Source organism: Lissotriton helveticus, chromosome 5_1 (assembly GCF_964261635.1).
Source record: "Lissotriton helveticus chromosome 5_1, aLisHel1.1, whole genome shotgun sequence".
NCBI classification, from domain to species: domain Eukaryota; kingdom Metazoa; phylum Chordata; class Amphibia; order Caudata; family Salamandridae; genus Lissotriton; species Lissotriton helveticus.
Genome location: NC_136065.1, coordinates 269,072,283 through 269,096,606, shown reverse-complemented (window position 1 = coordinate 269,096,606; position 24,324 = coordinate 269,072,283). Strand labels below are relative to the sequence as shown.

At 44.3% G+C, this 24,324-nt stretch overlaps 1 protein-coding gene and 1 pseudogene across 2 annotated transcripts in view; one reads left to right on the top strand and one right to left on the bottom strand.

The window, feature by feature from the left end:
* LOC144752440 (COUP transcription factor 2-like) overlaps positions 1-951 on the bottom strand; it is a 48,858-nt pseudogene extending 47,907 nt beyond the window's left edge.
* The window catches only part of RGS3 (regulator of G protein signaling 3), a 945,383-nt gene that overhangs the window by 82,223 nt on the left and 838,836 nt on the right, over positions 1-24,324 (top strand). The window lies entirely within an intron of this gene.

Sequence of the window (24,324 nt, the reverse complement as noted above, 5' to 3'; positions counted from 1 at the left end):
ATGGGTAAAATGTTCCGCATGCATACGCGCCCCTGCACACTTACCCCTGGATAGCAGTCCTTGGCCAGCAACTGTAGCATGGCCGTCTTCCCACAATGCACCTCTCCCATGAGGACCAGCTTACACCTCACAACGATGGGGGCCTGGGGGCTGCACCTTTCTTTCATACTCTGGATGTGCTACGGGCAGGGGCCCATCATGTGCTGAGGCTGGCCTGCTGATGGTTGTACCCCCAGACTCTGCCGAGGCCTCTGCGGGTCCCGAGGCTGCAGTAAAGTGGGGAGGAGCTGGGATATCTGCGGGTCCCACGGCTGTCCCGCTGCAGTGGGTCCTGTCTGAGGGGTGCTCTGACTACACCACTGGCGCAGCGTGCCGAGGGCTGGCCGGCTGCTGGTGTTTGGGCTGTGCTACCTCTACAGATGTCACCTGAGATGTAAACCTAACTCCAGCTGTAAAAATCAGCTCAGCTCAGCACAGTGCCTCCATGCAGGTACTGGGGTCACCATTTCACGTGAAGAGCACGATGGCCTTGAGGCAGCTGTACTCGGCCGAGTCCACGTGCAGCGCCTTCAGCTTCTCCACCTGCTCCTGGAAGATCCGTATGTGGTCCATGAAGGCCACCACCTGGTCGGCGGACATGGATGAGGCGTGCAGGCAGGCGGCGGCCAGCAGGGGCGCCACGTGCAGGGGCATGGAGCACTGGGCGGGGTTGAGCACGAAGAGCTCGCTCCAGGTCAGCCGCAGCAGGGCCACCTGGTCCGTGACCTGCAGGTCGGAGAAGAAGGGGATGTTGCGGGCCCACCCCACGGCGCTGAAGAGCATGCGGGCGGCTAGCTCGCAGATGTTCTCGATGCCCCTGATGATGTTGGGCTGTATGCACTGGCTGCCGAAGCGGGACATGGGGTAGGGCTCGGCCCGCAGCAGCAGCGAGATATATCCGGAATGAGCCATCAGGGGAGAGCAAAGATTCACAGTGGATTACAAACCTCTGATGACGGGGTCAGGCCTAAGCTCCGGCTGGAAAGCGGACCACGCCATGACAACACCATGTGTTCGAGGCATGTGGGCTGCTGAATTTATATCTATGCATAGATCGCTGCCTAGTGTTGGGTCCGGATGATTGCACATTGTTTTTTTTTTTTAATCCTCATTTGCCTGGCCCTCCTCTTATTCGGCCTCCAACTGCCATGCGCGTGTTAACTCAAAGTGCAAGATTCCCACTGCACCTGAAAACGCGATTGGTAAGAATCGGCAGGAGATGGCCCGAAGAGAAAACGGGTGGTGACTCCAAACTTGGTGTTAAACCAGTTGAACTAGCCTTGGAACCAAATGGGGGGGCCTAGTTCTTGGAGTTTTAAGGCATAATCATTGGACCGGGGGGGGAGAGGGGGAACCCCCGGTACTGTCTCCACTGAACCAAAAAGTTCCAGAAAGCCCGGTTGCGTGGAGCACCTGATCTCGACCTCGACATGTCTGTTTTAGAGTTTGCATACAGAGATGATAGCCAATTTGCATGTGTTGGTGCCGATTTTTCAATCCAAACCTTGCATATCTCTCTTCTTGCAAGCAGTATTGCATAAAACAGAAATGTCTTGCATGACCCTTTATGCTGTTGTCCCATCCAAATATAATCAGGGGAAGTGTGATGGAGATCGAGATGTTGAGAATGGAATCCAACGTCGCTTTTACTTCATTCCAGAACTGTAATAGGCTAGGGCTTTCTTTAAACATATGGATGTCCGAAGCTGCGATGTAATTACATTTATTGCATTTCTTCCCTGGGATGAATTTAGACAGTTTAAGAGGGGTAAAGTAGGCTCGATGTATCGAAAAAAAATGGTTGCGCCTAAGCCATGCAGGTTTAACACACTTGTATAACAAGGTGCAGGATTTCTGCCAGATTTCGATACTCGTGGCCCCGAGTTCTGTGCCCCATAGTTGTTCCGGGAGGATAAACTCTCCGTCTATCTCTTCTAACAGGCTCCAGTACCACTGCGAGACTTCTTTACCCCCTCCTGATCGTACTACAAATTTCTCTTCAGTGATGCTGCGCTTCCCAAGTGTTACCCCTGACCTGGCCAGTGCTTTGAACCAACTGTCTAATTGTAAAAACTTAAACCTCGAAAGCTCTGAACCCAGTTGGTCCCGTAACTCCTCCCAGGGCCACAGTGATTCGCCTACCAACAAATCTCCCCATGTTGATATTCCTCCTTCTCTCAACGGGATTGCGAGCCTGTCTTCCAGGCAAAGCGGCAATCCCGGAGATTCCCAAATGGGTGCAAAGTTAGAATAGTATGGCAAGCCTAGTTTCCTCCTTATATGTGACCAGACCTTCGCTTGGGACATAAGAATTTTTAATTTCACTTTCTTGAAGTATTTCTGGTCTCCATATTTAAACATGTAGCCGTTAGTTGGTAGACCGGCTCCAGTCAGCATGGCATTAAACATGAGACCAATAGATGTATTAGATGGGACTTTTAAGAGCATTCTTGAATGAGACAGTTGAAATGCCCACGCATAATACTGTAAATCAGGCAGAGACAGTCCCCCCTTTTCCCTCCTCCTTCTCAATTTCTTCCAGGCCACTCTTGCCGATTTATAGCACCAAACAAAGGAATTAAGCTCTCTCTGACATTTCTCCAAGGCTACATTATCGAATGCGAGAGGGATGGTATTGAAAATAAAAGTAAATTTAGGAAGGATGGACATCTTCATCAGACTTATTCTACCGAGGATAGTCAGTAGAAGATTGGACCAAGATTTTAACAGTTTCTTACTTTCATTAGACACTCTCTTGAGATTAACTTGAGCGATTTTGCCGACGTCATGTACTACCCGAATACCCAGGTATCTCATTGAGTTGGTTACGTTTAGCTGTAAATCAGGAATGTTCCAAGCCATAATGTCAGTTTTGCTTGGGTTGATCTCATAACCCGAAATGCGGCCAAACTCTTCGGCTCTCCTTATTACCTCTGGGAATGTAGTCTCCGGGTCTGAAGTAAAAATTAGAATGTCGTCTGCATAGAGAGCTACCCGCTTTTCCCACTCCCCAAATCTGAAAGATGGAATAAGTACATCCCGTCTTAGGACTTCCGCAAACGGTTCAATGTACAGATTGAAGAGGAGGGGGGAAAGCGGGCATCCCTGTCTAGTACCTCTCGAAATCCCAAATGCTTCAGACAATGTACCATTTATTAGGAGCCGTGCAGCTGGTGAGTTGTACATAAGTTCTATGGTGCGGCAACATTTCTCCCCAAAGTTAAACTTCTTCAGTACGTCATTGAGATAGGGCCAATTTACCCTATCAAAGGCTTTAGCCGCGTCTAAGGTGAGTGTTGCCAGCGGAAGGGAGAAGGATGAGGCAATGTCAATTGCCCCCACTAGATCGTACGTTAGATCGAAAGCTGGCGACCTTTGATGAATCCCTTCTGGTCCTGATGTATTATTTCCCCCACTACTGAACGCACTCTAGATGATAAGATGGAAGCAAAAATCTTGTAATCGCTGTTCAACAGTGATATTGGGCGATATGACCCACATAAAGTTGGGTCTTTGCCAGGTTTGGGAATCAATACTATAGTGGCCTCGCTCCATGATCGAGGGGGGTCGTATCCCTCCCTCAAAATGCCATTGAAGAGGGCCGTTAAAGTAGGGACAATTGCATCAGCCAAGACACGGTAAAGTTCACCGGGGAGTCCGTCAGGACCTGCAGCTTTACCGTGTTTAAGTGACAAGATGACCTTCCTTACTTCTGTTTCGGAGATATCCATCTCGATCCCTTCGCGTTGTGCAAGTGAAAGGGATGTAGGCCGCTTTTGGTTTGCACACGTTACCAAAGCATATGCTTCTTTTGTGCCATATTGTATTTGTCACATATTGTTAGCACACGTTTTTTGTTTTTCCTGATTTAGTCTGCACTGGTCGAAGACACCACTGTTTTTTAGGTTTCGGCTAGAGTAGGCTGCGCTTGGGCAGTCTCGCTGGCGAGATTTTATGTCTTAGTATGGACCTTAAACTTGCCCCTCTTCTCCATTGGGTGACTTCCTAAACGGCGGCCAGCCATTGGAGAAGATGTTTGTTCGTCAATTTAAGCCCCATCCTTTTCGGATTGAGGGGTGTGTTTTTTCTCCTCTTTCTCTCCTTAGGTTAGGTCTTGCCTGAGCCAATGCGCTTGCGCATTGCTCCGGCGAGATTATAGTAAGTGGAAAAGAAAAGTCTACCAAAATGGCTGCGGATCGCATACAGTTCATGAGATCTATGCACGTGCACAGAGCCAGCCCTATCACACACCACCATTTGTCTGTGCCTCGGCATCAGACTTCAAAGGCTGCCGCTCCACCGCCCCCCCCTGCACATCGCGCACCACCATTTGTCTGTACCTCGGCCCCCCCCCCCCGCCGCAGCAATGCCGAGAGCTTGTTTGTGGACGTAACTGAAAGCCTACTGTGCTTGTTTACAGTAGTCTTGCTCCTCAAATTCTGTTGCTGTGTCGCCATCTCTCTAGGGACACAGCTTGAAAACACTCGACTTTCTAGTTGCAATGCTACATCCGCTATGCTATGCTTTGCCTCTAGACACGTTGATCCCTCTCAGACTGTGCTGACTCTGCCCCTCCTGATTCTGAAACTGACCAACGCAGTCACCACGCAGTCTCTTCTCTCTGTCTTATGATGTCTGCCCTGCCACCACTTACTTCGGACCCTCACACCTCCTCACCCTCACACCTCCTCACCCTCACACCTCCTCACCCTCACACCTCCTCACCCTCACACCTCCTCACCCTCACACCCCCTCACCCTCACACCCCCTCACCCTCACACCCCCTCACCCTCACACCCCCTCACCCTCCTACACCCTCACCCTCCTACACCCTCACCCTCCTACACCCTCACCCTCCAACACCCTCACCCTCCTACACCCTCACCCTCCTACACCCTCACCCTCCCACACCCTCACACCCCCTCGCCCTCACACCCCCTCACCCACCCTCACTCACCCACACTCACTCACTTAGCCACCCACCCTCACTCACCCACCCACCCTCACCCACCCTCACCCACCCTCACCCACCCTTACCCTCACAACCCTCTCACCCTGTGATGTATTCCTATAGGTTCTGAATCGATCCCCCTATTCCTGACCCTATTCTGGTTAACAAACCAACAAGTTAACTAGCAGTCAGCCCATGAGGCAGCAAACCCCCATGATGCAGATACCGTTATCTGACGCAGCCACACTACGGCACAGGAACGTGTTATCTGATTAGGTCATAACGCTTGCGATCTAATTAGACAAGCGATATTCCTCCAGCCCCTGATAAGGCATACGGAGGTCTCTAAACAAATCAAACCTATGACAACCTGGGAAAAACCCTGCGGCCATTGTTTTGATTTCACCGAGAACTTCAGCAAAAGAATGTGCTAACGACCTGGTCGTATGACATCCTTATTGACGTATCTATGTCCATCCTTACGTCAATCTCGGCACCTTAAAGGTATCAATATTACCGATATTGCCCTATGCAAACACACGCGGTGGTGACGAGGACGGAGCAGCCATACTTGCCGAAGCCCAGAGCAGAGCTGACCCCGCTGGCGCAGCCCCGCCTTCCTGACGCGCTGAGAATGAGACGAGCTGCTTTCTCCTGCCGAGAGATCCAGCACCGGCGCTTCCGGGTAGCCCTCGCAGGCAGCCTGGAATATCGAGACCAGAGAGAGAGATACCATCCCTCATTCATCCTAACTTCCAGGTACAGAACTGAATAACCCCTCACAGAGAATTCTTTAGTCAGTCACTTGGCAAAAACAAACTTAACTTAAACTGTAACTTTCTATTCCCGCCCACGCATTAGACTTAGGTCAGGTACACGGGGTAGGCGTATTTAGAAACACCAGTTGAGTACGTTTAGTCAAATGTATGTATGTATGTAATCTATTTTATTCATTTTAAACCTTCATATGGCTTAGAAACCATATCAATGTTTTTACAGTATTATTTTATACTTCTGCTTTTAATGTATGCACTTTACTTAACTATAAGTATTGCAATAATATCGATCCATTTCTCTTGTATGAGAAAAGAGACTGATCAATAAATAACATCTTTTATTGAACACGCCCGTCTCTTCCTTTTCTCTACAATCTGATGAGACTAAGAATGCACGTACTGACTGAGTAAAATAAATTGCCTTTTGTTCAAACGACTCTCGAGATACACTCTTGATTAGGGGAGAGCAAAGTTGTCATGTTCTATGGTTGTCAGAAACTAAATCCCTTCTTGTCTAATCAGGGGAGTTAATTCTTTCCTGAACATTCGAGAAAGTTTCTAGTGAACTCTGAGCTAAGCTGGCAAACCCAAAACTTTAAGTCTAATATCGACAGTAGTAGACCTAGTTAACGTCTGGTCTAGGCCTATACTATTGAAGGTATTATTCCAATGCGCAGAGCCTATTGGGATGATAGGAACTACACTACATGGCGCCCAACGCGTTTGGAAAGGGCGATAAAACTAACGTAAGACATTTAAAGTAACTCAGTCGTGCTTTCTCACTCAGACCCCTTTTCCCCATAATACTCCAAAGACGTCTGGAGTGGGTGAAAGGTTATATTCTCCAAAACCTCGAAGGAGGGAACTCCTATGTATGGTTCTTGGTTTAGTCAACGTTGAAGGATACACCGTTCCAAAATATTGTGCATCTAATCTTTGTTTCCATAAGAAACCTGATCTGCAAACAAACAGAATAACCATCCTGTTGGTAAAATGGACAGTGATGAAGAAAGAGAGACAGTTAGAATAGCAACTGAACTCGCAGCAGCTGATGCTACTATGCAAGACGCAGACCCGGATATAATACTCATCCCGGTCATCAAAAGGAAATCTATAACCTTAAAACTTATAGAAAATGGACTGACACCTAGAGGTGGTACAGTCATATTCGTAATTGAGGCACACGAATATCGGCAGACAGAGGTATACTATTCATGGATACATTTTCCAGCAGCAAATGCTGTAACAAAGTACTTCCACTATTACAAAATAGAGGAACCTCCTGAAACGTACACTCCTTTCGAGGAGGTGGAAGTACCACTCAAATTTCAAGAGCACCTGCTCTTATTTGATGGCGCCCTAAAACATAATAATCACATTACCAGGCTCGGTCCTTTAGGTAGACCAGGAGCAACGTGGCCGGTCCTAGCCGGATACACACCACATCCAGACATCGAAAGAATGCCTGCACCAGAGCTTTTAGCACAGCTAAAACAACTAATAAAAGTACACAGACAATTAGTCCAGTATGTGATGCGGACTTCAACAATTCAACCAGCAATTAAAATTCCACAGCTGACCCCTCACCAGGGGAACACAAATAAAATTACACCACAGAACATACAGTCCTGCCTAGGTAAAGTACCGGCTAAACGGGAACAAATACCATTCTGGTTGGCACAGAAAATCACCCAAATAGAGGCGGTGTTTCCGGACACCACCCCATTAGAAAAACACAGGATTCTGACTATCTGTCTTCCAATGGGAATCGCACCACACATTGAGGACTGTGACACTTGGGGTACAGTCTTTGCTTCCATTTACACAAAAACGCACGGTGTTCCATCCATTTCGGTAATACCAGATGTGCTAAAACAAATTCAAGACGAATATGGTCCAGAATCCGCTTTAACTCTTGGTATGAAATTACTGAAAGACTTCAAGCAGGTCTCGGCTATATTATTAGCCAACATAAAGGGAGAAGCAGCAAACGTGGCGATCCGCCAGAGGTTAAAAGAGACAGATATAGCAGACCAACCAGCTGAAATTGCCAGAATCATAGAAAAATCCTATGAAGAACTAGGTAGAGATAGTCTAGGTGGAATACCAGTAAAACCACAACTGATTGAAAGTCCGGAAAAAATATTTTTTAATAATAATTCAACATCACCAAAAAAGAACTGGGATGGAAACAAACAATCCAATCCTAAAGAAAAGAAATTCCAGTCCAGAGGAAGGTCTCCTAGGCGAAGAGAAAAATCTCCGAACCAAAGACACAGGTCACCCCAGAGTGACCCCTCTGGGAAAAGATATAACCTTAGAAATAGGGATAATATAAAAAAGCCTGATAGATATCAAGACATTGATACACGTCCCTCTCAATCTTTTCAGACTTCCTCGCAGAAATCGGAAAGAAGAGGACGATCAGAACAAAGAGAAGAGCACGCCAAGTCCAAAGACAAGGAACCTGCTAATCTAAAAAAGAAATTACAATTTCCAAAAAAGAAGGTAGCCAGTATCAAGGTAGTTAACAATGCCGAGAATACTGAGGACACAACTGAAAAACGGAGAATGGGCTCAGACAATGCTAGACAGCGCAGCAGAAGTGAGCATAGCTCGCAAAGTCCTTATGAATCATCTGGAGACAGTGGACACGAATGAATATCTTCAAGTGGAAACTGCAGACACCAGAGTTAGCAAACCCCACAAAATATATGAAATAACATTACGTATAGAGGGGGATAAGACTAGAAAAATAAGGGGACTATTTTGGGATAATCTCTCCAAGGGCTATGACATCCTTCTAGCTGAAAAAGACTGGCCACCAGAGTTTGTTAGGGAGTGCCCTCATGGCGAAGAAATAATTATGCCTGCCTTCTCAAATCATATCCCAATTCATAAAAAATATATACTTGCTAGAAAGTGGGCAGTAGCTCTAGCTCCTGCTTTATATAAAAATCACGTAGGATGGGATGAGGACTCTCCTCCTCACAAAATCCAGTTAAAATCACAACCTACTGCACAAAGGCAGTACCCAATTAAGCAAGAAGCTAAAAAACAGGTAAAAGAAATACTAGATCAGCTAGAATACCAGGGGGTGATTGAAACTTGCACCTCACAAATGAACAACCCTTTGTTTCCGGTCTCCAAACCAGACAATTCATACCGTCTAGTTTTGGATTACCGACACCTTAACTCATGTTGCAAAACTTTTGCAGTGCAAAATTCGCATAGTGCTGCACTAATGAATAACATAGTGCGCAAAAAATACAAAACAACATTAGACATCTCTAATGGATTCTTTTGTCAAAACATAGCACCAGAGAGCAGATATTTGTCTGCGTTCTCAATAAATGGCACTCAAAAACAATTCTGTCGGTTAGCCCAGGGGTACAAAAACAGCCCGGGAGTATTCTCAGCGAGAGTAACAGAATTACTACAAATATATGACGACGAAGCATTATCGTATGTCGACGACATATACTTAACAGATGATGACTTGGAGACTCACTTGAAGAGAGTGAACACCATAATACTTGGGTTCGCTGCAGAGGGTTACAAATTCAACTTTAAAAAATCCAGAATTGCCCATCTGACAGTCCTGTTTTTAGGATATGAATTATCAAGTGAAGGCAAAAGCCTGTTTGACAATTTTCTAGAAAAATGTGCCGTCCTCCAAGCACCTAGAACACTAAAAAACCTACAGTCTATTCTAGGCTTCCTAAATTTCGGAAGAACATACATTGCAAATTACGCAGAAAGGGTCAAACCCCTTTATGATCTAATAAAACCTGATTTTAAAAGAACCAATTGGACTCAAATACACACAGAAATTTTGAGATCCTTACAAACAGACATGCTAATTAAAACAAAATTAGAAACACGTGATAACACACGCAATCTTGTGATTCGAGTCATCCCAGGAAGATGCGGATTCACATACCTGACCTCTAATGAGGGAGACAAGGTACCAATTGCATTCAAATCACACTTGTACACAGAAGCTGAACAGAAATTCAGCATTAAAGAAAAAATTGTTCATGCAGTTCAAACCGCAATAGCTAGAGAAAAAGATCAAGCTGACGGTAGACATATCACAGTCAGAACAGCAGAATCAGCCTTTGAGGCACTAACAACACCGTGTAATTTACCGACAACAACATTGAATCCGGAATGGATACAATGGGTGAATTCAATCACAACGGACAAGGTATACTATTACTTTGATCCAGAACTAGAAGAAATGGAAAATTTAGAATATGAAAGAACATTCCCTCTGCCAATCGACATTCTGCCTTTACGACACTACGCCTGTGTAATTTATACAGACGGACATGCTCAACCCCCCGTTTGGGGAGAACAAGCATACAACCCCACATGTGAGATTACAAAAGAAGTGTGGCGCGGAGGTAAACTAAAACCTCTATTAACAAAAACACACTCAGTAGAAACTAATTCAGAACAACAGACTGAAATATTAGCATTGAAAATGGCGCTAGATAATGCGGATCGCGAATTCCCGACACTTATAGTGTCAGATTCATATTACTGCGTCAAATCATATAACAAGGATTTGCAGACATGGATTCAAAACGGTTACAAAGATGACACAGATGCACCAATAAAGCAGAAACTGCTCTGGGAACAAATAGCTCTTTTACAAAAAGAACTACCAAAGACTCACGTGACACACTCACTGAGTCATCAACGTGATGGCGTTCACGTTGCAGGGAATTCATTGGCTGAAACAGCCACAGCGGCAGCCACTAAATCGGCTCCCGTAGTTCGAAAAAAGCGTACATTAAAATACATTGACGGTGAAACAGTGCTGGCGGTGAAAACGTCATCAAAAGGCGACTGCTCAGCGCTACCGATCAACTATCCACTCAATTATACATACATAATCGATGCAAACTCCGTCCCTTTTGCTCGAATCCCTGGAGTGGGGGATAGAGTGATTCCAGACATGGACAGGAGAAACTTGTTAATCGCAGACGCACATATGGGCGAGGGTCTAAGACACCTCAAACTAAAAGATTCTCTGGAAGAATTACAATCAAGGTACTGGTGGCCAGGCATGAGCCTGCACCACACCATGTTTGTAAAAAACTGCCCGAACTGCAACAGAAATCGCAGTGGGGAGAGAAACAGTGTAATACCTCGTCGTTTCACTCCAGAAGAAATCAAGAGTAAAAAGCAAGGCTTGCGATTAACATATACAGGCTAGTTTCCACTTATAATGTAGATCACCAGCACTCGGCTGACGTCTGGACTGTTATACAAAGATTTGCGAGTCTAAATGGCATATACGCTAAGAGCATGCTACGTTTGACCATTGTTTTCACTTTAGCCCTCAAGCCTGTGGGGAAACATAGTCAAATGAGCATAGCACAGCGGGATTCTTCTCACTTCCTTCCTGAGGGATACGGGATGGTGTAAAGAAAAAACCAAGGCAGAAAGCAATCTATAACGTAAAGGGTATTAGGTTCGGGAGCTGGGTGGGTCAAACATCTAATAAGTGTCCAACGTAGTCTAAATAACTTGCCAAGAAATTCTCTGAAGAGATTCAGTCCGTACGAATTATTATTTGGAACTAGGAAGTTGATCTCTGACCTTGACAGTCAGACTTCAGTGGTGAAAGAAAAAGCTTTGATATCAAAGACCGTTTGGCTATTTTGCAGGACTTAAACAAAACAAGAAAAGACCTGAGCAACATAAAGTTGAAACAGCAGCCAACAACCACTGAAGAACCACCACCTGTCCCAGCAAGACCTGTCTGGATTCCAAAAGTCGGGGATCTAGTCAGAGAAAAGATCGCGGTAAAGAAGGAATTTGGGCCTTCTTACAGAAAAGCAGTTCCTGTCTTGTCTGTCAACGGGACAAGATCAGTTGTACTACCGCCGCTTGCTGGTAAAAAGGAGAACCGAGTTGTATCCATCGACCTGGTAAAACCACAATCATGTGGCCGATAACAAACAGTAGGCCAAGTGGACTCCCAATAAGTAGCAGAACACCAAGGTTTGCTACCAGTACAGAGGTCCTAACAAAGAGGCTAATCACATTCGAAACGCCTACAGAAGAACAACAAGGACTATGCAACAATGCAATGGAACTTAGACCTCTGAAAACCCAAATAAAAACATTTAGCAGAGACACACCAACCTATAATGAAGTAACAAACGACTATGCAAGAAACAGTAATCCTGAAACAATTGGAACAATTGACAGAACTGCATCCGGCTACTTCATAAACTTCGATGATTCCTCTGAAGGCTTCAGTGAATCAAAGACACAGCCATCATCAAAAACCTTTAAAGACAAAGCTAAAGAACTTTTGAAACAACTGAAAGAAACATATCTGATTTCTCCATGGATTGAATTTTGGGTGGGTTTTGGTGCATTTATCCTCATACTTTGGCTCATCATGGTACTAACTTTGGGACGCTTCATTGAGGGAAAATATGCTAAAATGGACACCGCAAGTCAGAAAATCAACTTGATCCTCAAACCACACACATCGAAAAAAGAGAACTTTCTTCAGTCAACTTCACAGCCAATCCTATACCGGGTGGGGTAGCATGGGACAACACAGACTACGAAATATATGGTCCGGTTGAAATCCTGAAATATCCACACCAAATTAAGATCTCATTGAGTGACTTTGTAAAACCAAACTCATTTGCTGATGATTGGGACTTCGAAAGCATTAATAATATGATGTCTGACTTAGTGATGTCTGCTAAATTTACCAAACATGATTATTTGCAGGGTTCTACAAATTATGATAGTATGTATTGCTATAACCACTATGGTAACCATTTTTTACATAGATCAGCACAACCTAGAAATGTTTTAAATTATAATCAATGGGAACATTGTGCAACCCCTCCAAAAGGAAGCTCAAGAACCGTTTACGACAAATATTCATATTTTTCAGGTTTTAACACAAGTAATGCTGAAACATTTTATTTCAAATTGTCAAATAAGACAGGGACAGGGACCATGATAACAAACACAAAATTGATATATTCAGACTCATTCTTTGAACAAATGAATACTTTTGGTTTTGATTATTGGGACAAAAATGTTGAATTGAAAAGTGTTTGGGGTACAAAAGATTGGCAAGTGCAGGGTATAGAATCTTTGTTTAGAGCCTGCATGATCCCAGAACAAATTATATTTTTAAATGACACTGTTCAACAAACTACCTGTCTTGGCCTAGCCAAAATCAAAGACTTAAATAAACCGTCTATTCCAAAACCAACAATGAACACCAATAGTTCTTCAGAAGAAGAGATAGACGTAAACTATGTATTAAACGAAAACAGAACACATCCAGATTGGAAACAGTGGTTGATCTGGCCCACAGATACTAATAACTGTCAAGACAGATTCCTGAATAAAACACAAGGGTTCAAAATGACCAGGCCAGACCCTAGATATCCTCAAAGACATCACCCAGGGATAATAACCACCTACAGTGTGGGCAAATTATGCCTTCAATGGCTACAAACTTCCACACTGGCAGAAATTAAGCAACACCTAACTTTACTTACTGATGGTGCTGACTTGCGTGATTTCACTATGGGACCAAGCAAACAGCGTCAAAAGCGTTTCATAGCAGCCTCTGTATATGCAGCATACAATGAGGCCTGGAAGGTTACTCAAATTGAAACAGCAGAGAGAATACGGGAAATTGACCGTATTAATTTGGAAAAATCACTTTCTGTAGTGGACAATGGGTTAATGACTCTGTCCTCCAGAATTTTTTCTTTGGACAGCATTGTGTCTTCAGCAATCGACATATTATCGCAGGACTTACTGTTGTTACAACACGGTCAGTCACAATTGCGTTCTATTGTACAGCTTGGCTGGACGTTACAAAATCTGCGTTCAGGCTATGTGCCTTGGCGTTTAATCAACACAACGTCACTATTCCAAATCTTTAACCTTACTGATAGACAAATCAGTATGGCACAAAAGGGAGCTGATTATACAATCCTGAGCATTGAGAAACTTGAGAGATTACCAGTGACAATGTCAGAACGACCTGTCAGTGAATGGATAATACACGGGATAATTAATATTCCAATTTCAACCTTCAGGTTTCAATACTGCCAAAAATATATACAGGCTGGCATGTACGAAAAATTGGGAAAGGGGTACATTAAAACAACATGGAACCTGCCCTATTCACATGCATGTGTCAGTAATAAAGGACAGAAAGTGTTTCTTAGTGGCAATAATTGTGCGATGTCACTAAGCGGCACACTTCTGTGTAACGGAATTAGTTTGCATGGAGCCTGTGAAGGGAATTCAAATAACCTTTCATGTCACCAGCAAGGCGCACCTGCAACAGAGATAGAACCATTCTTTCAAAGACTCTATAATGGGAGTTACATTCTAATTGTAGACCGCAGATGCTGTAGTCTTATGCCCGGGACTCCTTATCTCATAACTACGACTGCGAAGGTGCTGTGAACACTCATTGTTCCCCAGCTCCTTTCCAGACAGGGAGGCAAGGGCATGGCCCAACTTGAAAATTACTTCTATTCGAATAGATACTTTAAGCAGAATGAAAACAGGGCTTCTTCAGACGCCTACCAGGCTCACGTCATCAAAGGAAACGTATGATCTACAAGTCGCAAGGACGACTGCAGAGATACATTCATTGTTATCAACTAATTCCCCCATACATTTCGCAGAAATCCTGAACGAAATCTTAAATATTTCTGATACCACTGGGGTCTCAAAGGTATTTAAGACAGTATTTTCGATGGCATTAACACCATTCAAAGCCATACTGGGTATTTTTCCAGACTTCGTCCATTCGATTTTTGGCGGACTTCCCCTCATTTTAGGACTGATTGCAGGAATCCTATTCCTAGTCCTTATTTTTCGTTATGGCAAACCATGTCACAGACAAAACACCTGCGACAAGGGAAGAAACAATCCTAGCCATTGGATACCGGGACCGGATAACAAAAATCCTGGGACTATCCCGGCTTAGAGACCTGAACATGACTTGGTTTCTATCATTTCGACCTATGTGGCAACGATGTGTTTTACCTGTATTAAGGTGCCTGCTATGCGGAGAAGAATGCGTGTTAGACACCTGTCTGACGCTACAATCGGATGCGCCAATGGATGCAGAAACATTGTTGGGTCCTATCAAGGCTCACGCTTTGTGCTGCCCTCAAAGGCTACCAATCCTGATGACGGCATTCGTGGAAGCTTCACCACTACGATTAAGGGGTAGTGAAGTACAAGATGAAAGCAGCATCGATCAGGTACGACCTTCTGTCAGCAATCCAAATCAGAATGTCAATGGAGACAATCATGCGCACGAATGCATGGTTACACCTATTTCCGAGTTAGTGGAACTCTCCCAGGAAGCTGTTGACAACTTTTTCGAAAGCCTAAATGATATGATGTTCTCACCAGAGCAGAAATAGAGACTTTTGAGCAAGCCCGTACACGGCGTTCCCTGAATTTGGCCTTCAACTTTAATAATAAAGTCACATGAACAATTTTCCCTCCAGTTCACGGACAGCAATTTTTTCAGCAGCCCCAAAATATTTTTGCATATTTTTCGGGACACTATCTTCTGCTTAAAGTAAGAACTATTCTTAGAGAACTAAGATTTCTATTTTTAGATACTTTTATAGACATTAGCTGCCCGCTGGTATGTTCATTGTTATTATATTCTGTGATGGAATGGTTTCAAACCTTTTTTCTGTATTTAGAGCCATTTCATGTGTAATTCTCATATACCAAATAGCAATATTGTATACAAATGCATGATTACTTTAGCATTATTCTACAGCTTGAGTGCATACAATACATATAACTGCAATTTTTTCGTATATTTGAAAATTTCAAAATGCATTTATGTATTTTGGGGTGGTAAGGTATACACAATACTCTATAGTATGTTGTACTATGTTTTACTATGCATAGATTAGTAAATATGTCCATAGTTAGCGTGGAGTGGGTGTGATGTATTCCTATAGGTTCTGAATCGATCCCCCTATTCCTGACCCTATTCTGGTTAACAAACCAACAAGTTAACTAGCAGTCAGCCCATGAGGCAGCAAACCCCCATGATGCAGATACCGTTATCTGACGCAGCCACACTACGGCACAGGAACGTGTTATCTGATTAGGTCATAACGCTTGCGATCTAATTAGACAAGCGATATTCCTCCAGCCCCTGATAAGGCATACGGAGTTCTCTAAACAAATCAAACCTATGAAAACCTGGGAAAAACCCTGCGGCCATTGTTTTGATTTCACCGAGAACTTCAGCAAAAGAATGTGCTAACGACCTGGTCGTATGACATCCTTATTGACGTATCTATGTCCATCCTTACGTCAATCTCGGCACCTTAAAGGTATAAATATTACCGATATTGCCCTATGCAAACACACGCGGTGGTGACGAGGACGGAGCAGCCATACTTGCCGAAGCCCAGAGCAGAGCAGACCCCGCTGGCGCAGCCCTGCCTTCCTGACGCGCTGAGAACGAGACGCGCTGCTTTCTCCTGCCGAGAGATCCAGCACCGGCGCTTCTGGGTAGCCCTCGCAGGCAGCCTGGAATATCGAGACCAGAGAGAGAGATACCATCCCTCATTCATCCTAACTTCCAGGTACAGAACTGAATAACCCCTCACAGAGAATTCTTTAGTCAGTCACTTGGCAAAAACAAACTTAACTTAAACTGTAACTTTCTATTCCCGCCCACGCATTAGACTTAGGTCAGGTACACGGGGTAGGCGTATTTAGAAACACCAGTTGAGTACGTTTAGTCAAATGTATATATGTATGTAATCTATTTTATTCATTTTAAACCTTCATATGGCTTAGAAACCATATCAATGTTTTTACAGTATTATTTTATACTTCTGCTTTTAATGTATGCACTTTACTTAACTATAAGTATTGCAATAATATCGATCCATTTCTCTTGTATGAGAAAAGAGACTGATCAATAAATAACATCTTTTATTGAACACGCCCGTCTCTTCCTTTTCTCTACAATCTGATGAGACTAAGAATGCACGTACTGACTGAGTAAAATAAATTGCCTTTTGTTCACACGGCTCTCGAGATACACTCTTGATTAGGGGAGAGCAAAGTTGTCATGTTCTATGGTTGTCAGAAACTAAATCCCTTCTTGTCTAATCAGGGGAGTTAATTCTTTCCTGAACATTCGAGAACGTTTCTAGTGAACTCTGAGCTAAGCTGGCAAACCCAAAACTTTAAGTCTAATATCGACAGTAGTAGACCTAGTTAACGTCTGGTCTAGGCCTATACTATTGAAGGTATTATTCCAATGCGCAGAGCCTATTGGGATGATAGGAACTACACTACAACCCTCTCACACCCCCTCACATCCTCACCCTCTCACACCCCCTCACATCCTCACCCTCACACACCACATCACTCAGGGGCACCACCACATCACTCAGGGGCACCACCACATCACTCAGGGGCACCACCACACCACTCGGGGGCACCGCCACATCACTCGGGGGCACCGCCACATCACTCGGGGGCACCGCCACATCGCTCGGGGGCACCGCCACATCGCTCGGGGACACCGCCACATCGCTCGGGGACACCGCCACATCGCTCGGGGACACCACCACATCGCTCGGGGACACCACCACATCGCTCAGGGACACCACCGCATCGCTCTGGGACACCACCGCATCACTCAGCCCAACCACATCATCACTCAGCACCACAACAGCATTGTCCTTGCTTGCTACCAACAAGCATTGCCATAGCCAATAGGATGCGCATTAGGAAAGTGTAAGCTATTGGCTTTGTGAATAACATTGCTATTAATTTATATATTTTCAAAGCCAAAACAATTTAACAAAATTTGTCATTTACAATACCAATAGCTCACACTTTCCTAATGCGAGACCTATTGCATTTCAAATGCTTGTTTTCCTTTTCCTTTGAGCGCTACATTGGAGTGCATGTTTATATTTTCTTCCTCTTGTCCCGTCTGCTACTTTCTTCCTTGTATACCCTCCCCGAGTTCTGTGTTGCTCACCCCCAGCTCTGTAAAAGCGGGTATATTTTTACTAGTGTTACTAAAAGGCACACTTCGAGTTATATTTCTATTATCTTCTTCATATCACGCGTGAAAGCCCAGGCTTTAGCCCCCCAATGCAGCATTTATGGTGCTGAGGCATGGAGGGCTGGTACACTCTCTCAGCAGCATTTGAAATTAAAGGTGTTCTTAAGTTACTGGAAGGGAGAGGTCTCTCTGATGCCCATAAATCTGCTCATCTTGTTGCTGCAGAGCACCAAATGGTGAGACATTTGTTCCAGGTCTTCGTAAATGTTTTCCTTTAAATACTGATGCTTCCTTGTTCACTACCTCAGGCAGCAAATTTCCTGCTATTAGGTATCTTATTTGTAAGCTGGATCATGTGCATGATGCTTTTTAAATTGAAATACATTTAAATATGTAATGCTTTTTGTAAAAAATTTAAATATTGAATTTACTGATTTGAGATACCATTTTGGGTGTGTTTACTTTATCTCCAGTATTTTTAAATATTTTTCTTTTGCTTTGTTTTAATAATGATTTACAAACCAACATTGGCAAAGAGATTGGAACTCCCACTAAGACTAGTGACTTTGCCAATTCTTGTTGTAGTTTTGAAAAAATGCCCAAGCATTCAGACATTTTTCCCCCACAAATGATATCCCGACCAGATGTGTGTTTTTTCCTGGATTTGTAACTGGTCTGGAGGGTGTTTAAATTGAGAAAATAGCCAAACAATGGCATCGCTTTGTTTTTACACCCGAAAAGTGGGGAGAAACTGCTTTGTAAACAAAGGTGTGGTGTGAAAAAGACATTGACAGCATTTTTGCTGTGCTAAAATCACCATCTTTTTCGCTTTCTAAAAGGAGGCTGTGAGAAAAGAAGTATGTCCATATTGTCACATTTCTGTAAGTGGTGATCTATATTTCCTATTTCTTCACTGCCTGCTTTTTCTTTCTGTTGTGTGTAAAATTAGTTCTGAACCCCATGGGTGAACCCTGATAGCTATACTTTTCTAAAAGCTAGGTACAGATCCGAATTCCCGCAAGAGTTATTTGTCCACGTTGGGCAAGAGTCCCTCAATCAAGAATCCCATTGTATTAAAATAGCGATTATAATGGGGGGAGGGGGGGAGAGGGGGGACAGAGCAGCTGGCAACAAGATTTACATCTGTATTTTTTTTTTAAATTCAGGAATGACCTATGAAAGTAATATAACACTACATAATCTATTTTATGGTTTCATAGAGCTGTATCTTGCATACATCTCTTGACCAAGAACATGAACAGAAATTGATCATCAAGGAAAACTGTATTTTTAAATTGATATTTGAGGTTCTGTAGATGCCTTATGGGGCATCCTGAGACATTTGTAATACTTATGTTAGGTGACTGTGAGATTGTTTTTGTTGACACAATAGTAACTCTAAGATTTTGCAAACCTGAAGTGATCACTGTAGATGTCCTACAGTCCTCCACCGCTACATAGCACTAGTAATACGCATGTATTGATTAACAAAGTGCATATGAAAAGTATGGACCTTAGCAGTGTTGATTTTTAGTCATTAGAGGAGTAGTTTTCAAAACATTTGTGCTGCAGGTTGGTTGCTATTTGCGAACTAAAATGTCTGGCACCATGAGAACTCTATGACCTCCATATATTTTTAGTTTTTGCCTACAGAAAGCTATATTGTCTACAATGCTATATTCATAGTGGGCTTTGGGTTGGCTTCTTGCTCCTGATTGGATGATTTTCTTGTCTATCTCAGTTCTCTACTTATTTAATGGGTTTCCTACCTTGTAGTGTAGTTCCTATATCCCTGATAGGCTCTGCTCATTGGAATAATATACACTATAGTTTTGACATAGGACTAAGGTCAGTATGTCTCTATCGAGTACATTAAACTTAATTACTTGTGTGTGCCAGCTAATGCAGAGGTCACTAGAAACTTCTCGAAGGGCTTAGTTTCTGACAACCGCATAAACATGACAACTTTGTTTCCCTTAGAATCGGAACAGCCTCAGAATCGTGGAAACAATAGATAACAGGTCCACTCAGTCAATCGTGCATGCTTTGTTTCTACAGAGTTTACACAGAAATAGATAGACAGGCGTTTCATTAAAAAGGGTTTATTGAACACACGTCTTTCTCGTGCAAGAGATATGAACTGCTACAATCGTAAGACAGAATGCGAAGTATAATACATTCACGTTAGCAGTAAGATAAAATAATACTGCAATAGCATGGTTTGTAGCTATGGCATATATTCATAAAAATACATACATAAATAACACAGGCTAAACTGTGAATGCTCATCTGGTGCTTCTAGCTAGTTCTACCCCAGTGTACCTAACCTAAGTGTAGTACGAGGCAAGAAGTAGGTGCTGTTTGTCTATAGTCTAGTTTAGCTATAGTTTAAATTAGTGTTGCCAAGATTTGCCAAAAGTCCCTCTAGGTTCCAGTCCGCTCCATACCTTAGAATGAGAGAGGTTGGAATCTCTTTCCGGGTCTCGATCTCTAACAACCCGTCAGGGGAGTCAGAAACACTGGAGCTGGATTCTCTGCGAGGAGGATGACATCGTCTGGTCAGTGTGTCAGTCAGGCGGGGACTCGACTTTCTTCTGAACTTGCTGTGGTGAGCCGTGCCATGCAAGAATGCAGCCGAACCGTGGTTTGCCATGGCAAGTGAAGGTATGTTTATACCTTGAAGGTGTTTAGGAATGCCAGTATTGACGTAAAAGTCGGGCAGAGGAACGTCATGAATGAACCCCTAAGAAATAGATGTTCATGCATAATGAGTTCTTGGAGAAATCAATAATCCAAGCAAGGGGAAGTCCTAAAGCTTAAGAGTCTGGTTTTCCAAGAACTTGTTGTGATGTGGACAGACGGATGTAGGTGGCCATCCCTGTATTTGGTTAGCATGGAAAATGCCTAAAAAAGGGTTGGATTTCTATGCCTAAATAAGGGCAACGCGAATTGTGCCTTTATAAGGGCATAAATCGGGAAACCTTTATACGGTATCTAAATCGTCACGCAACAACCTGTTCTTGTGTTTGCCCAGCCGCTGGTCCATGTCTTGTGTATTTTGATTCTGATTTGATGACTTTCATCCTCCCACTGACAATCTGAGCAGACTATTTTTGATTTGTCTTTCAGCAGCACTTTACTTGCTTGCTTCCCTGTACCCACATCTGCTTTGTTTATTCACTTAATTTTTTTCTTCTTAGGTCAGGCAGCAGCACGCTGCTGCAGGGCTCCTCTCTTCTAGCCATTTGTTTCTACGCAGTCACCATTCTCGACCTCATATATTTCTTTTAAAAAAAAATTCTCTTGGCCCAGTAGCTGCGCACTGCTTCTAGGCACTTAACTTTTGTCTTTCAGCATGGCATCCCTGTGAATACTTTTCCCCTCTTAATTCGTTGTTAGGAAATAGTCTGCCAAATTAGAACGATAAATTAAAAATAAAGTGTTTGAAAAAAATAAATCCAAGAGGGCAGTTGTGTGTGAGCATGCATTCACATGCACCGATGATAGGCTTGAAATGATTTTTGTTATAATTTTGTTCCAGGGAATCTGCTCTGTAACAAAACTATGCTTGGGATCATAAAACATCAGAATGTAGGGACTGAGTCACCATATCCCATCGGCATCTATAGGTCAGAATCAGACTAGCTCATAATGCCTTACTTGCCCTCCTAACCATTCCTTAGAGACAAGTAATTTGGCACCACAGAACAAAACACTCCCGACCCTCTCAGGATCACTGTAGTAAGCAGGTCACCCCATTTCCTTCTCTCACTCATACTTGTCCACAATAAATAGAAAAGAGACACAAGGAAAGTTTATAATGTTTAATTAAACTATTGTGCTCTAATGTGCATTAGTTGGGCCACAACTAGCAAACAAATATCGGGCAGCAATGTAATTAGCATAGCTATTAGACCATATATAATAAAGAATCCTGTCATATTATCTGACAGATTTGCCTAAACTCGTCCTCACTACGAAAACCAAATGATTATAGATCTCTGAGCTTGGCAGCGGACCCCATACCATAGCATTCATAGATAGTTGTTCTGTATCACAGCTGATGCAGCTTTCCTTTCTCAGGACCTTTCGGCTGTCTGCTAGTCTCCGCTCTGTGTGTGTTTAGAACGTTATGCCCGAGTTATGACTAAACAAATGTTTTCAAAAACAGCAGCTAGGTGTCTCTGTTATGTCTAGGTGCTAGTGTCCTACCACAGAGAATAACAACAAGCATTTACAATGCAATGGTCTCGTCTTTGTTAAAGTTAGAGCTATTGGCATTGCTCATGACATTATTTTTGTTTTTAAAACATATAAATAAATGGCATTGTCATTTACAATGCCAATAGCTCAATCTCTCGCAAATGCGAGACCTATTGCATTTGCACCCACACACACACACAGAGCCACACGCACCCACCCACACACACACACACACAGAACCACACACACAGAACCACACACACACAGAACCACACACACACAGAACCACACACACACACACACAGAGCCACACACACACACACACACACACACACACACACACACACACACACACACACACAGAGCTACACACACACACACAAACAGCTGCGGCAGGGATGAGTAAATTATGCGGCAGGCAAAGCCAAATTATGTGGTGTAATGCAGCACACTGTATGCCAGTATTATGGCATTATTTTGTCATTTTTACACTTGCTAAAACTACCTGGGCATTGGTTGGACCTCTTTTTTCAAGTTTAACCATGGAATATAGCAATAAGCAACGAAAGGTGACCAGTCAAGCTCTGGTAGGGGCCTACTATGGAGCAACAACACGTGCTGCTCCACTTTTAGTAACTTTGGAAACATTGAATTGTAGAGGTATCCTGGACACAGATGATGCAGTCCGGCTGTAGGGCGCTATTGAGACATGGTTAAAGAGATCTGGCCCAGTTTCAGGGATGGAAAATGTGGTCTAGTGTGAAGAGATTTAAGGGGACTCATTAGAGAGGGGGTTAAGGAGACATAGATGCCGGAGTTGCCTGGAGTAAAGAGAGGGTCAAGGTGGTCTGATCTTAAGGGGCACAGAGGCCTGGGTCAATCAGTTGTTACAGACGGGTTAAAACCTAAAGGTAGTCTGATTCAGTGGTGCAAGAGAAATAGTTGAGGTGGTCTGGCTAAAGGAGCCAGGTTTTAAAGGGGTCTGATCAAGGTGATCACATTGCAGGTCCGGCTGAAGTGATCTGGTTGCAGAGGGGTTAAAGGGGGGGGTCTGTGTAAGGTAGCCTGTTTATAGGGAGTAAAAGGGGGTATAGCGGTGTGGTTACAGACGGGTTAAATAGGAGGCTGATTAAGGAGGTCTGCATCTACGCGGCTAAGGCGCCCTGGTTAAAAATATGTTACAGACGGGCTGAATGAGGGTCTGATTATGGTGATGGGTCAGAGGGGTTGGAGGGTAGATGTATGGGTAAAATGTTCCGCATGCATACGCGCCCCTGCACACTTACCCCTGGATAGCAGTCCTTGGCCAGCAACTGTAGCATGGCCGTCTTCCCACAATGCACCTCTCCCATGAGGACCAGCTTACACCTCACAACGATGGGGGCCTGGGGGCTGCACCTTTCTTTCATACTCTGCATGTGCTACGGGCAGGGGCCCATCATGTGCTGAGGCTGGCCTGCTGATGGTTGTATCCCCAGACTCTGCCGAGGCCTCTGCGGGTCCCGAGGCTGCAGTAAAGTGGGGAGGAGCTGGGATATCTGCGGGTCCCACGGCTGTCCCGCTGCAGTGGGTCCTGTCTGAGGGGTGCTCTGACTACACCACTGGAGCAGCGTGTCGAGGGCTGGCCGGCTGCTGGTGTTTGGGCTGTGCTACCTCTACAGATGTCACCTGAGATGTAAACCTAACTCCAGCTGTAAAAATCAGCTCAGCTCAGCACAGTGCCTCCATGCAGGTACTGGGGTCACCATTTCACGTGAAGAGCACGATGGCCTTGAGGCAGCTGTACTCGGCCGAGTCCACGTGCAGCGCCTTCAGCTTCTCCACCTGCTCCTGGAAGATCCGTATGTGGTCCATGAAGGCCACCACCTGGTCGGCGGACATGGATGAGGCGTGCAGGCATGCGGCGGCCAGCAGGGGCGCCACGTGCAGGGGCATGGAGCACTGGGCGGGGTTGAGCACGAAGAGCTCGCTCCAGGTCAGCCGCAGCAGGGCCACCTGGTCCGTGACCTGCAGGTCGGAGAAGAAGGGGATGTTGCGGGCCCACCCCACGGCGCTGAAGAGCATGCGGGCAGCTAGCTCGCAGATGTTCTCGATGCCCCTGATGATGTTGGGCTGTATGCACTGGCTGCCGAAGCGGGACGTGGGGTAGGGCTCTGCCCGCAGCAGCAGTGAGATATATCCGGAATGAGCCATCAGGGGAGAGCAGAGATTCACAGTGGATTACAAACCTCTGATGACGGGGTCAGGCCTAAGCTCCGGCT